Below are 14,790 nucleotides of genomic sequence, written 5' to 3'. Positions count from 1 at the left end.
GTGACGAGTTATGATTTTCCATTTTCCAAAGTACCTTTCTTTTTATGCCTTTGCGAGGGGTATTATCATTTTGATCAGAAGCCTGAAACGATGCAGTGAAGTGGGTATCCTTGAAGCCCATGAGAAGAATATATTTTAGGTCAGAAGACAAAATATTTATTTTAATATTACAATTAGTTCCTAATAATTGAATTTCAGTGTTGGAATACATTTTATATTATTTGCAATACATTAATTTTTTAATTTAACATCACTAATGAAATGTGAAAGTATTTTAAAATGTTTCAATATGTCAAAAAATCCATCACATTGCCTATTAAGAACGCGTAGAAACTCACACAATCTCTCTTGAAATCAATCAAAGTGTATTCCCCCGTCTATACTCTGAGCTAGAAATTTTCTATTCTTGTGGTTCTGTTGTGTTCCCAGCGTGAATTTTCCACCTTTTACACATTTTACTTCCATTTGATTAGATCGGCTTTTTGGGCGACACGTGCAAGAGGACAGTGGAGAGGAGGAAGGCATCAAGCATCCTGTTTTGTTTTCCCAGCCTCTGCTCACGCTTTTCCTCTTCCTTTTTTTTTTTTTGGAATTTTTTGTAAATTTGCACGCTCATGTCTAGAGAGTTTTTTTTTTAGGCTTATCAGGCGGCAACAACTTTTCCCATAATCAACATCAAACAGTACTCCAGTCAGCGGCTCCTGCGAACACATCATGAGCAGCAGCTATTATTATCCGCCGCCACACCACGTCCATGAACCCCATAATCAATGTGCCTAAAAAGGAAAAATCAACGTGATGTTTGCCTCAGAAAGGATGTCATCAGGCAGGCCCAGGCAGCGCATCAGATCCTGAACAGCTGCGGCTCCGTGGACGAGTATGTTGATTAAAATTTGTTTTGTCATATCGATAAGGTACGACTTTTTACAGCCCTCGTTCGATTCAAAGGCAGTTCAATAACCGAGCCGTTGTGCTCTATCAGTTTTCCAGAAATCAGCCATCCCCCCAAACGAGGCCTAAAATGATTTCCCTCCTCCCAACCGTCCTGATTCTTTTATGTATTGTTTGACTTGGTTACTTGCCATCTTTCCATTTTTTGTCCATACCGCTGTAAAATATTGTAGAATCATTCTGGAAAAAAATCCACATTCACTTGGCTTTAATTTGGAAATGTTTTTTTTTTTCTTTTTTTGCCGCTTGACACCTTTTTATGGGTTCAGAAAATGGATCCAAGAAGGTGGGCGGCGGGTAACACATCATTAGGCATCACTTTCGTGGTGCTGGCAAGGAGAAAAGCGTCGCAGACTAATGATTCTAGGGGTGTATAATGACGACTGAGCTATCCCGGGATGCTTAATTTGTATTACTTGAAAATCGCTCTTTTGCAGACGTGACAAAATGGATCAATGTGTAATTACGTTTCTCGGTTTCTTTGAAGGATAACGTGAGTGTTTGGTATATGCTAAAATATAGACAAATAAGAAAAGAGCATTTACTATAAATTATAATAATATATTTATAATATTCTACATTAATTTTATTTATATAATATTTCCTTGCATCACTTCTTTATTCTAAAGTTGCACAAGTTGTAAGTCAAATGATAGCCAACGAGTTCAATGGAGCTAAAAGAATTCATTAAAAGATCCATTTCATTCTCCCAGTACCTGGCTTCTGATTCTTGAAATGCTTTCTTACTTCGCCTATGTTGGGAGGACACAAATAAATATATTCCTTTTATTTTTAGCTGTTCATCTTGGGAATTTTTTTGTCTCGTCAAACGCTTTGCATATTCCCTTTATGCTGCGCATTTAATGGCTGCCGTGTCGTGTCTGCGATGTCTTTTGGTGGTTGCTGTTCCTTGAGCACTGAAAGAAAAACTAATGGGATTGGTGTAATAAAAAATAATTCACATCCCCTATCTTATGAGGATCTCCACAAGAAGAGTTACAAGAGAAGTTGATTAAATTATAAACAGTATTTTTAGTTTTAAAAATATTTCGATATATTTTATAGACTTGTTCTCTGTGTGCCTTCTTCTGGCTTCTCATTTTAACTACAAAACATACAATCACAGTCGCAGGGATAATAACAGCAACAGCAGCTTCGCTCCATTAACAAAAACAACAACATAGAGTAGATGGAAGTCAGCCAACGGCGGCAGCCTCGCATAATTTCATGTAGACCTTCGATGGGGGGGCCTGGGACTGGGACTGGTTTAGAATGCGAGTCGCTTCACTACGCTTATTATTTGTAGCATGCTTATTGGGGATCCCTCCTCCGTTAAATATGCATAAAAAGAGGGAAAACAAAAAAAATGGAGGCGGCACAAGGAGCTGCTCAGTGTGTCTGGATTTGAAACGCGGGGCAGGGCAGGGCAGGGCAGGGCACATAAGCCCCATGCTTATGCTTCTGCTTTAGCTTCTACTCCTGCTTGAGGTTCTTCTTTTACTTTTGCGGTGAAAGTCCCTTTGATTCCGTCTACCGAGGCTGCTCACTTTACGTGCTGTTTTTCTTACACCTGATGTACCTTTGGCTGCCTTATTTGGCTTATTAAAATTTCACTTCATTCTGGCAGCGTAATTTCAGCAATGGCATGTCGATTGTGATTGCATTTTTGATAGGTTTTCTGGCTTGCGAACAGATTTGGGCATTTAGAGACGCTGGATTTCCGACGACTTAATCCCCCCCTGGGAGCAGCAGCTGGTCCCGAAGCCGGGGATCAAGTGAAAAGAAGGTCCGTCCCACGTCCCACATCCTTCCACTCGCTCTGCCGTCGCATCTTTTTCTCCCACGTGCTGGGCTATAATTAGACGTGGTCCTTGGGCTCAGAAGGTCCCGTGGTAAATCCCATAATTATCGAGAGCATTAAAAAACGGGACCGGCGAAGGGGAGAAAAAGTTTCAAGTGCGTCATGGCCACAACCGCAGCAACACATGTCAAGGGTAACGCAGAGAAGGCGGGCGGGTGCGCTGCAGGCGTGACAGGATATGAAACATGAAAAACAAATTGAAGAGCCAACTTCCGTGACCAGCCCCGCTCCCAGGAGCCGCCTCTGCTGCCTCTGTCGATAACGTCTGTCCTTGTCAGTACAACAATGACGACAATCAAATGACGTTTGCATCAATGAGCAATTGGCAAGCAGGATAACGAGGCGAAGGACGCAGGCGGACGGTACGTGGAAGCGCAGGGGAAAATGATAGCGTGGATTAAACGATTTTTAATGAAAAGCCTTCAGACGGACGCATGAATGAATGACGCACAGCCGACTGACAGGACCTCGACACCGGGGAGTGGACAAGCACAGAAAACAGAAGACATGCACACCAGCCCACGCATGATGGCCCGACGATGGAACGTTCTGTGGGGTCTCAGGTGCAGAAAGGGAAATTGCATGATTGAAAATTGCACTTGAGGCCGATCGAGAAACCAGCGCGGGAAATGGGCTTCGACATGAGCCCATCATCTTTCTTATCGGCGGCCCACGAACAATTGTCAGGCCTCTAAGCGGGCCCCTTTTTGTGCTTCCCGGTTTTTGTCAGAAGGACCTTCTGCTGATTGGTTGGAACTCAAAGGAAGACGCTGCTTTTGTGCGGGTTCCGGGAAAGCGGAGTAAAAGGCCACGGAAACTGCGGCCAAGAAAGGGTTTCGCCCCACTGGATGCTTTGAAGTGGACTCATGTTGTGGCCAGCTTAATGAAGTGGACATATCAGCTAACAGTTAAACAACAAACGAAAGTGAATTCGGGGCGAGTGCTTCCCCCAATTGATAAACAGGAACAAAGGCACTTGGGCACTCGAAGGGAGAAAGTAAATCTGGCCGAGATGAGAGGTCAAATGCAGATAGATATGGAGAAGGAAGTGGGCAAAGAGCTGGAAAAGGGGTAGAAAGGCAAGCACTCCATGATCGGGGTGGCTGACAAAAGCCAAATGCGCACTAGAATGGGCGAGTAAGTGAACTCAAGTAAAGTTCCTCATTGAAAAAGATAACACAGAGGGTTTTTAATTGACTGAGTTGGGGTTGTATACAATGGACCATGCCAAGGACAATATAAAGAGTAAGATGCGTAACGGCCATACATAAGTATATGTGTTGCCATTTGCAATGCCTCCAAGAATCTTTACAGGCAGACAAATCTAGAATAGTTGAGGACACGGGTGCATACAGACAGAAGTCGGCTGAAGATAGCGTCATTTTGCATCTTATTGTTTATTTATATTCGTCCAAACCCTACTTGAAGTTATCTAGATCCATGCCTGTCTAACTATGCGTCAAATCCCTCGAACATCTGGTTATCGAGAACTGTACCATAAGGATTTATTTATTTGACTCCTTTAAAAACCTTACATAAACACTTGAACCGCTATCACTGCACCCGGGTACATGTGCATTACCTTTTACCACTTTACTTTTCGGTTTGCAAAACACACGGATAAGAGATTTGCCTAATGTCCGCAATGACACGTTTTATCGGACTCCCTGCCGCATATGGCACATGTTCAGACACGGCTGATAAGAGCCCCAGAGTCCATTTACCATAAACAGCAGCAGCCGCAGTCCCTTTCATTGTCCTTGCATTATCCCGACGCTCGAAGCTCGGGAACAGTTCTTACTGTGCGTGTACCATATATAAATAACCCAAAATGTCGACAGCACATTACACGCACGCGCAGGGACGGGGAAAGGGAGAGGGAGGGGGTAGGGTCGGGGTGTCTAATTATGCAGCGTTGACAAAAACAAAAGCGGAGAAAGAAAGGGACATAGGCGCCGGCCGGGACAAAGGACACAGCACATAGCACACAGGACACAGTACACAGACACAGGACACAAAATGGAAACTATTAAGAAAACATATTTCCCAGCGCACGCGGCGCATTTAACACTAATCATTGTCATTATTATCGTTCGGGTTGGGTTCCCCTCGGATTTGGGTCCCAGCGAGAAGTTGTTCCCGTGGCAGTGTGCCAGGACCTCCTTGCGGGCAGGACACATTTGAAATTCATGGCTTCAAGTGCTCTGAGCCGAGCGCATTTTGTTAGTTTAGGTGGCATATTTCAGTAGCGTCGCCTTCAAGTGCTCTGTCTACATGTCCCTTCCTGGAACCGATCCCGAGTTTCGGGTCGGGTCACATGGTTTCGTCACTTGGGAGCGTCCCGTTATCTCTAATCAAATAATCAATAAAACGCCAATTAACATCCATTTTCACACGGTCTGGCCGTCAGCCAACCCTTTGTTCAATTTGTCAACTAATGAGAAAACGCCAAGAGGCAATGAAAAATCGTCTTCTGAAACCCGAAACTTGTTTTGCTGTCTTAAATGGAAAACAATTAAAATGTAGTGTATCAATTTCAAAATGTACTGTTTGTGTGTAGGTTGCTGATTTTCTATTTCATTTTCTTGGAAGATTCTTTGGGGAGTTTGTACATATTCCCCAACTGGGAATAGCATATAGTGCTAGTCTCAGTTGACTAACGCAGCAGATGCGATTGAAGATTTTGACCAGGGGGAAGGGCTCCGAATAAGATGGTAACCATATGGTACATATCATTTTGGTACAAGAAAGAATTATTGATAAGGAAACTATCTGTATTGTTTAAAATTGCCAAACGCTTTGCATTTGTATAAACTCGAAAAATAGAACCAATCTTGAAAGGAGAGTAAAGATATAAGTTTAAGACATTTAAGAATATTAACTATCATTCTCATCCATTCTGAGTGCGAAGATTTACACATGCCACCTGCAAGCTATTGTTATTTCAATTAAACCTCAGTTTCGGGTTTAAAACCAATCAAAAACCAACTTAAAGCCACCTCCAGTGGTTTTTGCAATTGAGGAAGAATATATATATTTCCAGGACTCATTACTATCACCATCTGCAGTCCTTTCACTGTTCCGACCCCCGCCCAACTGCCATTCCCCGCGGAACGACAACCTTTCGTCGTATAATGCATTTCGGTCTAGCTGAAGTGCCACGCCTGCAGCCGATGGCTGCTGCTAACTGGTAAACTTACTAATTTTAAGCACCGACCTCTGCCAGCTCTTCTTCCCTTTTTCCTGCCAATGCCAATGCCAAAGTCATGCCCCACTTCGCTCCGGCCCCACCGAAAGTTCTGCACTTGGTTGCGTGTCGCGCGTCTGCTGCCAAAGTCAGTTGCAGTTACCGAGCATTGTTGCCGTCTGGCCGGGCTGACTGGGCTGGGCTGGGTCGGGCTGGATCCATCCAAAGTCATTGGAAATATGTTGGGGCTGCCGTTCGGGCTGCCAGCAAACTGCTGATAATTAATATTTTATGCACACGTCTGCGTTGATTTCTATCTTTATTGTTGTTTGTCTGCCAGACAGTCAGTCAGCCAGCCTTGATTCGCCCTGGCTCGTCTTTTGTAAGCCCTCGTCTAGGGTAGCCAAAAGGTATATTATAAAGATTATATATCTATGTATATCTGGGCGAAAATAAAGCTAACTTAACTTCAATGCGTTTTTTTGGAAGTAAGAACATAGAAAAAAGTGAATTGAATTTCTTGCGAATCAGTATTTTATTTACCATGGAAGTATTTGCCTCCATTGCACTATGGGGAATTTTGCCATTTCCGTGGTATTTAGTCATTTTATCAAACTTTAAATATTTGAGTTTTTTTTATGTAAACATATTAAAAATATATGGCTCTATAAAATGTAGTACCAGAAATGTTAATTAACAGTGCACTGTTAAGCCTATCCACTGTTAAAGTCGGCTGTTGTAGCCAAAATGCACGTGATGGAAAATAGCTATTTTTTATTCGGTTACTTTGAAATTGAAAAACGAAAAAGTAGAACCAATTTTTGATTAAAGTTTTGATGGAGACCAATAGTACTGGTAATTATTATGTGCTGTGTGTACTAATACATTGATCTGTTCGTGGCTTACTGATATATTCCGATTTTTCTAAGTGTTCCTCTAAAGAAATTTTTTTGAAAAAATATTTTACTTTGAAGAGACATATAAAAAGTATATGTCTTTGTATTGCTGTACGTCCGATATATGTTGTAAAGGCATTCATTCTAAATAAAAGGCAATTTGTCTCAATGTGCACAAATCCGCACAATCTGCGTAATTTAATTTTTTTTGCAGGTCTTTTCGAGCAAATTTTACCAAGAAAAAAACATTTTTCAGGTTAATTACATATAAATATTAATGTGTCAAATCATTTTACCTTTTTAAAAAGCAAAAGCCAATTTTTTTGCATTAATGTAAGTGCCAAATGGAAGTTATTGGCGAATTTGAAGGCCTGGACCACTTTTATGAATAAAATGAATATGAAAATGACGTTTTTTATTTTATATCTGACTAAGAGCTTAAAAATGAAGACAATGTATTTTTTTTATTATGTCTATAAAATATATTGTTTGAATTTAAAAAAAAATCCACCTTATACACTTAAAAAAAAAATTAAAAATACAAAAATCGTCAAGCGAGGGCGGAACCACGCCCATTTTTCCAAAAAACATTTCTTATGGAGTCCATAACTATAATAAAAAAAACCGTTTCGAAATATATTACTTAGTTTAAAAGTTATTAATTAATACCATGAAAATGGCAAAATTCCCCATAGTGCATTGCTCCTATTCCAGCAATGAAATAAAAATAAATGTGTACAGTTAAAATTTTTTAAACATATAACAGTAAAGCAACGAAAGTTTAGCCAATAAATTCCAGCATCTTATATAAAAAAGATATAAGATGAAGCAGCAGAAAGTTCTTGAAAATACGAGGCTATTTCAACTCAGCTGGTTATGCTGATGAAGAATTTACAAACATTAAAAGTTGTAACATCCTTTAAGAGCATTTCCTCTTGAATATTTGAAATATCTTCCAAATAAATAATTTAATTACCTAAAAACCTTAAAAATTAAAATCAAAAACCGACTTCATTATCTTTCCATAAGCCTCGCCATGGGGTTGCCCCCATTAAGATTGAAATCTACGCTCTTATGGGTAGCCCATAGTCGACTACAGCCAGTCTAAGCTTACCGCTCTTTTTTCATCTTGCCTTTTACGCTATTGTTTGGCCATTGCCGAACGCCTTTGAATGGCTTTTCATTCGGAAAATGTCTGCACAATGTGTCCTGTGGTTCATTACACTTTCTGTTTAGCTTGCTGCCCCCCAGCTGCGCTCCCATCCCGCAGTCGGTGCGCATCTATGGATTATTAAAAGTCCATTAAAAGTTCCCCCAGAATGCTGCAGTTTTTTATTGGCAGTGCTCTATCTATATTTGTCATAAATTAAGTGGAAAATCGAAGCTCGCCTGATTACTGCCTGGGTGTTGGCTCACGGATTGAACATTATTTTTTTCGTTATTTCAGTTTTTAATTTTATCACACGCCCAGCACTTTGTTTGGCTTTTGGCCTGGCGAGCTGGCAGTCATGCCTTATCTGTATCAGCAGGGACTTCCTGCCACTATTACCGATTCCGCTTGTAAGTGGCTTTCAGTTTCCATTCTACGGAGCTGCGATTTGTGCCATCTCACTCGGGCAGTCAATCACCTGGCGACTTGGGGTAGATACCTGGAATCCTGGATATGAATGTAGTGCACCGCTCATAACAAGCTGCTTAATTAATTATTTTTCAGCACTGGCCGCGGGGCGTTACTAAGCAGCCGAGATAGCGGAGAATGGACAAAGAGGTCGGTCAGGACACTCGCCCACGACAAGGAGACCGTCATCGGAGCAGGACAAACAAGGGAATCATGCGTGAATCATTAATTCGATTTGCGCAGATGTTCGGCCAGCAGGAATTCGTAGGACCAGCAGGACAATGGGGGTTGGAGAGAGAAGAGCCGAGAGCTCGGCTTTAATTTTGCGAATTATTCGACGGACTGTTGACAACGCTAGATACGCTACCTTGCGGGTCCTTCCTTCCACTGTGGCATGGTCCTGGTTCCGCTAATTGCGGGCGATATGTGGAATGTCCTGGCTCTCTCTTTACCTTGCCCCCCGGCTGCTGGTCTGCTGGTCCGCTGGTTGTGTGTGCTTGATCCCAACTCCCATTCCCGTTCAGTCCAGTGGTCCGGAGATGTATTTCCCCTGTTTGCGGTGTGCGTTGGTCCTTTTGATCTGGTCTCTGGTCCTGGTCGGTGGGTTTTTGTTGCCGTGTTTGCCGCGTGTAATGCAATTAATGTGATTTTTGGTTGCAAATTAAATGTATTTATCAGCGTTTATCAATTAATTTTCATTTTCATTTACGGTCAACCAAAGCCCCTCGCTCGCCCGCTCGCTCTTTTGCTTTTTTTTCTGCGGGAGCTTGACAAATTACCAAACAATGATTAAACATGGCACTTTTAGTCAGTGTCCTGCATGCCCGGCCATTGAATTTAATTAAATACTGTTCTCCGGTCCGAGTGTACACCTCTGCAAAAATCATCATCTCCAGGTCAGAATTAATTTCCAGAGGGTTTCATTTTTCATATGCCAGAAACTAAACAATCAATCTGCTTCCCGGAGGCCCATCGGAGACCCCGCCCCTGGTGTCCTGTTCTCGCTGCACTTTTGCTAATTTATTCGACATTCCACGCCCTGCCTGTGAGGCACGCCCCCTCGCCCGATATCTGCCCCTATGCTAATAATGTATCGTAATTTATTTTCAACATGTTGACAGTCGATTCCGCATTTTGGTGCCGTAAATTTGCTGCATGCCTCGTCCATGACGATTATTACTGCTGCCACATCGCCCCATTGTTGTAGTTGTTGCCTCGTCTGCTGATGTTACACATAATTGATTATAGGAAATTATATTAAAGGTGCTAAACTGTTGTCGGCTTCAATTTCACTGATGCATCTGCAGTTTCGCAAATATTTCAAAGGCTTCTGGCAAAATTTATGGTGGGCTCGTGTCAGGGACACTGCACCATGAGTGCGTTATGAAACAGAATCCATTTGGTTCGCCATTATTATTTCAAAATGTTTCTCGACCAAATAAAGGGCTTCGTGTTTTCCAATTAATAATAGCTGGCACAACTCCGCTAGTGAATGATGTGTGTGTGTCAACTTCTGAAAGGAAGAATGTTTTATCCATCGAAACGGAATATGTATTAAATATATATATATACATATGTTTGCCTGGGACATGGTATTGGTATGTTAAACCACAAAAACATTCTTCCCTTTCGAATTTGCTCTGTCCTTTGTGATTTTATACACAGTACAGCAATGTCAATTTACCATTACAATTAATAAGGAATTGAAGAAAATAAACAACATTTACATAAAGGCAAACATACTTTGATACCCAGTAAACTTGGAGTATGTGGGGTACTCTTGAAAATAATAAGATTAAATATATTTGAAAACAATTTAATGGTTTTAAAAATGGAAAATAATCTTCTTTAGCATAGGATAAAAAAAACATAAATATTTTAGTATTGTTAGCTGCCAAGTATCCCATAGTCGAAACACTTCATTACATTTCTTTCTCTATTTTATTGTTTTGACATTAAATTTCGGACTAAAGTCTGGGAGCCCAAGTATTCTGAATAAAAATTCTAAAGTGTGGAATAGGAATTTGAACTATTCAGAACTCAACCCCTCTCCCTTCCCTCTTATCGGTTCCTTGTGGCGGCAGTAAAGCGTGTGGTAAATGTCGGAGAAAAATTAAATTAATTTTATTGACATATTGCTAATTAGACAGAACATGACATCGTATCAAGATTTATGGCGCCCGATAAGCAACAGAAGCCGCAGTCCCCCCACGCCACAACGGCAAAGGGAACTGCAGGGCGGATCAATGAACGCATTCATTTTAATTGGTAGACATGGAAAATATGCCAAACAAAGAGAACTGAGACGGGAAAACTCGGGAGAGGGACACACCGCTCTGTGTTAGGCCGAGGAAAGTCGCCGTCGCTCTAATTAAATGCACTTGAGAATGCCAGAGAGCCACAAAAACAACTGCAGGAGCATGTGGTCCCCACTCTACGGCCCCCTTGGTCCCTCTTTTCGGTTCACTGGAATTTATGTGACTGCCCCTCCGAGTGTCTCGTAAATCTCGAGCGAAACAAAAAATCCTTGTCTGCAAAAGGTGCATAAAAATGCTACGTTTGCTTTCAAACAATTCGATTTTTTGTGGAGTTTTTATTGCTTGTTTGAATAATATTTACCTTTTAATAATGCTCAGTGTCTCGTCGACACTCCGGGGCAGTGTTTTTGGTTGTGGAAAATAGTGGGGGGCTGGCGGGGGTACTGATTGCCCCGTTGTTGAATGTAAAAAAGGAGCATTCCAATCGGGAGGGGAAAACACAGAAAATGCTGTCGTCGGTCATATATTTGCTCATGTGAATGTGCATAGAAGAGGACATATTGCAGCGGGGTTTTGGGAATCGAAAAACTACTGAAATAATAACAGAAAATACGCATTGAAATTGGAGATGGTTCTGGTCATAGTGCCCCTAAAAATATATAGCTGAAAATGTAGTAATAAATTCGGTTTGCTCCTCTAAGAGCTGGTGGTGTAAAAGCCATAAAATGTAACTCAATTCCACATGCTTTGCATTCCTTAAAATTAAGTAAACAAATTTAGTTGAACTGCTTTTAGAGAGGAATTTTAAAAATATATAATATTTTAAATTGTTTAACAAATAAAACGAAATGCCTCGCCGAAGATAACCATGTATGGCTTACCATAGGCTTCTCTAGGAAGTACCTTTCAGTGCCTGACTGAGTACTCAACATTATGAAATGCAAAACATTGTGTTTCAGTTTCTGATTTTACCACTTACAACATTTGCCATTAGGCAACTCATAAACATGTAAACAGTTTTCAGCCATAAACTTAAATACACATTAAAATGCCAGTAAGTCGACACAGCGACAACTGCGGTCACGGATGGTTTTTTAAAGGACATAAAGCGGTATTCCTTAATGCACTTTCCATGTCGTGATCCGAGTTGCCTTTTCATCGGTGACAATCTCCCCCAATCCACCACCTGTCGTACAATTAAAACGGGAAAGCATACATATATTGATTTATTTGGGCCGAAGGGCTTTGTTCGGCACCGGACGGCTGCGTCTTTTCAGGCCGTATCGGTTGGGTTGTAAATTGTCTTAATAGGGCATGAATACTCGAATAAATTCATATTAATAAATAGTTGTCTATTTAAGTTTTGTTTGTCTGCTCGGAGACATAATCAGCAAGCTCGGAGTTGATTTATGCGGCCAACACTTCGACTGCCGCCCATAAATTACCCACAGCAAGAGTCTTGCAGAGATGCGATTGCTGGTTTGGTTGGTGTCTTAATTTGTGTGTTGAACTGTTCGAGTGTGTCTGATATGGGGAAGCTGTTGATGGAAGTGTTTTGATAAAACAGGAATTACTAGAGACCACGGGTTAGGATTAACTGGCCGAAGTTAACAAGGTGATCGCTTTAACACCCGAAAATGTTGCCGTGCCTAATCCATTTCCCTCTACCGATCAGCTTAGCATTCCTACTCACCCCAAACCGAAGGATCATCCTGGAAAATCACATTAGTCACATCAATAGCTTCCTTTTAGGGTACCAAAATGCAAATCACTTGTAATTAGCCGGAGAAATTAAGACGTCATGGAATGGGAGGATAATCCTATCAACCGATGTGCATCGATGGGTCGCTTTGAGCTAGAAAAACCCAGGAGCAGAGAGGCCTGCAGCCAATTTCCGTTTTTCATGTTGCAAAATGTGTCAACTTTGGCAGGATTACAAACGCATACATACACACACGCACACGAATGACGGGTTTGTTGGGCGGATCTTGCGGGACATTTGTAGTTGCTCCTTTATTAGTTGTCCTGCCTGCACAGCCGGCTCCGTTCTGACTCAGCACATCCTGCGACCCGGAAATTTTTCAGCGCATATGCCAATTTTGCTGTCAAGCCTTTGCGTTTCTCTGGCCCGGCCCCTGCCCGCTAGCAAAGCTAACTCCTAAGCCCTAGAGCCGCCCCCTCGAAATTGTCAATCAAAGCGGGCGGAATGCAGGAGACCAAAGGAGAGGCTGAACACCCCCTAAAGGGTTAATTGTGAATCGAATGCGGAAAAGTGTGCAGCTGGTGTTTTAATTACACTAGCTTACAGAGTTTGGATCGGGGAATTTAGCTGTGCCAAGAACACATCTCTAAGCTAAAATTAATAATTTAATACCACAATTGATACGTGTTTAAAAATATAAAATATATATCCACTATGTTTCTGGAAATTCTATTATTTTTATTTAAGACGGAACCCATAAACGTTTAGGTTTTAATAAAATATATTATTTAGCATACTGTAGACTAGTGCTATTGCAGAATGAGTGCAACTTCAGTTCCATGGAATCGTGCCTGCTAGGCTCCTTCAATATCCTAGGAACTCTCCCCTCAATTCGCGCACTGATTGAACTATAATTGTTAAATAACAGGGGTGCCATTAGACTGCAGTTATAAAGCAATTATTCCTGGAGAATAGGGGGGGGTAAAAGGAGCAGGAGTGCGAATATTCCTGGAAAAGAGGGTGGCACCCCTTAAATTGTCAAGCCACAGACCAAGCTTGAAGGGTTTTCTAGGTAACTATATACCTATAAATCATATTATTAAATAATTAATTTGTTTTTCTTATTAAGCAATTAAGTAAGTAGGACCTAAGACATCTCAAAAACTTTAAAACTAAGAATACTTATGACCCAATAAGCATTTCGAAATTTAAAATGCTAGCTTGTGCAAATGTGTACTAAATCCTCACTAATTCACAGGATATGGAAGTTCGTGGAACTGAAGCCTGCTTTGTACCGATGGCATTGCATTTATGGCATTCTCTCTGGAAATAAAGCCCAGCTGCAGCTGAGTACGGGGCTGAAGCCGTGCTCTGGTCTCTCTGCCTATTAAGTTTGTTTATTTTTTGATTAAGCGAATTTACGGAGCCCATTTCAGTCTGCCAACCGCCACGTGTACAGGGTACTCCCCTCTGAAAAAGCGGGGATGGTGAAGGATGGCGGAAGACCTGCTGCAGTTGAGCCTGAAAAATATTTATTTAAAAAACCTGCACGCTTGAAAAATGATTTTTGGCAATTAGCAGCGACGGCGCTCGCGAAGCAAAAAATACTCGAATATTTCCCCTGCTCACTTGGTCTTTTTTTCCAATGAAGGACACGCGTTCGCTTTATTATCCTGCTGCGGCGGCGACTGCAACCTGAGGGACTGGCGAATAAATTATCTGGTTGCATATTGTTCCCCCTTTTTCAATTTCCTTCCACCAGCCGCGCGTGCTGGTGCGTGTGCCACGCCCACCTGGCCACACCCCTTGGCACCCGCCTGCGTCCCCGGTCCGCATAATAATGTTATTAAATTAAATATTTGCTTTGGGGTATAAAATTTCATAATTTAATTAATTTTTTACATGCTCGACTCGGCGGCGAGCGTCTTGAAAAACTTGGAGGAAGTCGAAGCGGGTCCTGGAAAAATATTGAATTTTACGGAGCTTGTTGTTTGATGAATGATTGCCATGGTTGCAAGTTGTGGGTTGGTCCGGCCGGGTGTCAGGGGATGCTAACGCCGGTGGGTGGTGCTGGGTCGCAGGTGGAGAGAGTAACGGTGTGCTTATGACGCGGCTGCCACAAGGGGCAGGAGGTTGCCGCTGGGACTGACTTTCTGGCAGCGAGCGGCAGTTTCCGAAAAAGATTTCAAAAGGCAAGAGATGTTTGCTTTAGAAGCTTTAGGCAAGTTTCCTCGAAGGTTTCCAGCGAGGGGAAATGAGGAAAAGATTGATTGAAGCTGATTAGTAGCGGGACAGGTAAGGCCCATACACATATGTA

The 14,790-nt window shown here is 41.8% G+C and overlaps 1 long non-coding RNA gene across 1 annotated transcript; it reads left to right on the top strand.

Moving 5' to 3' along the window:
• Positions 1-330: 330 nt before the first annotated feature.
• LOC138929638 (uncharacterized) lies at positions 331-1,120 on the top strand. Its single transcript, XR_011445870.1, has 3 exons — positions 331-411; positions 639-877; positions 931-1,120. It is a non-coding gene; the product is annotated as an uncharacterized lncRNA (long non-coding RNA).
• Positions 1,121-14,790: the final 13,670 nt, after the last annotated feature.

The sequence above is a fragment of the Drosophila kikkawai genome, chromosome 2L (assembly GCF_030179895.1).
Source record: "Drosophila kikkawai strain 14028-0561.14 chromosome 2L, DkikHiC1v2, whole genome shotgun sequence".
NCBI lineage: Eukaryota > Metazoa > Arthropoda > Insecta > Diptera > Drosophilidae > Drosophila > Drosophila kikkawai.
Note: the sequence above shows the minus strand (reverse complement) of the source record. Positions and strands in the feature narration are given on the sequence as shown.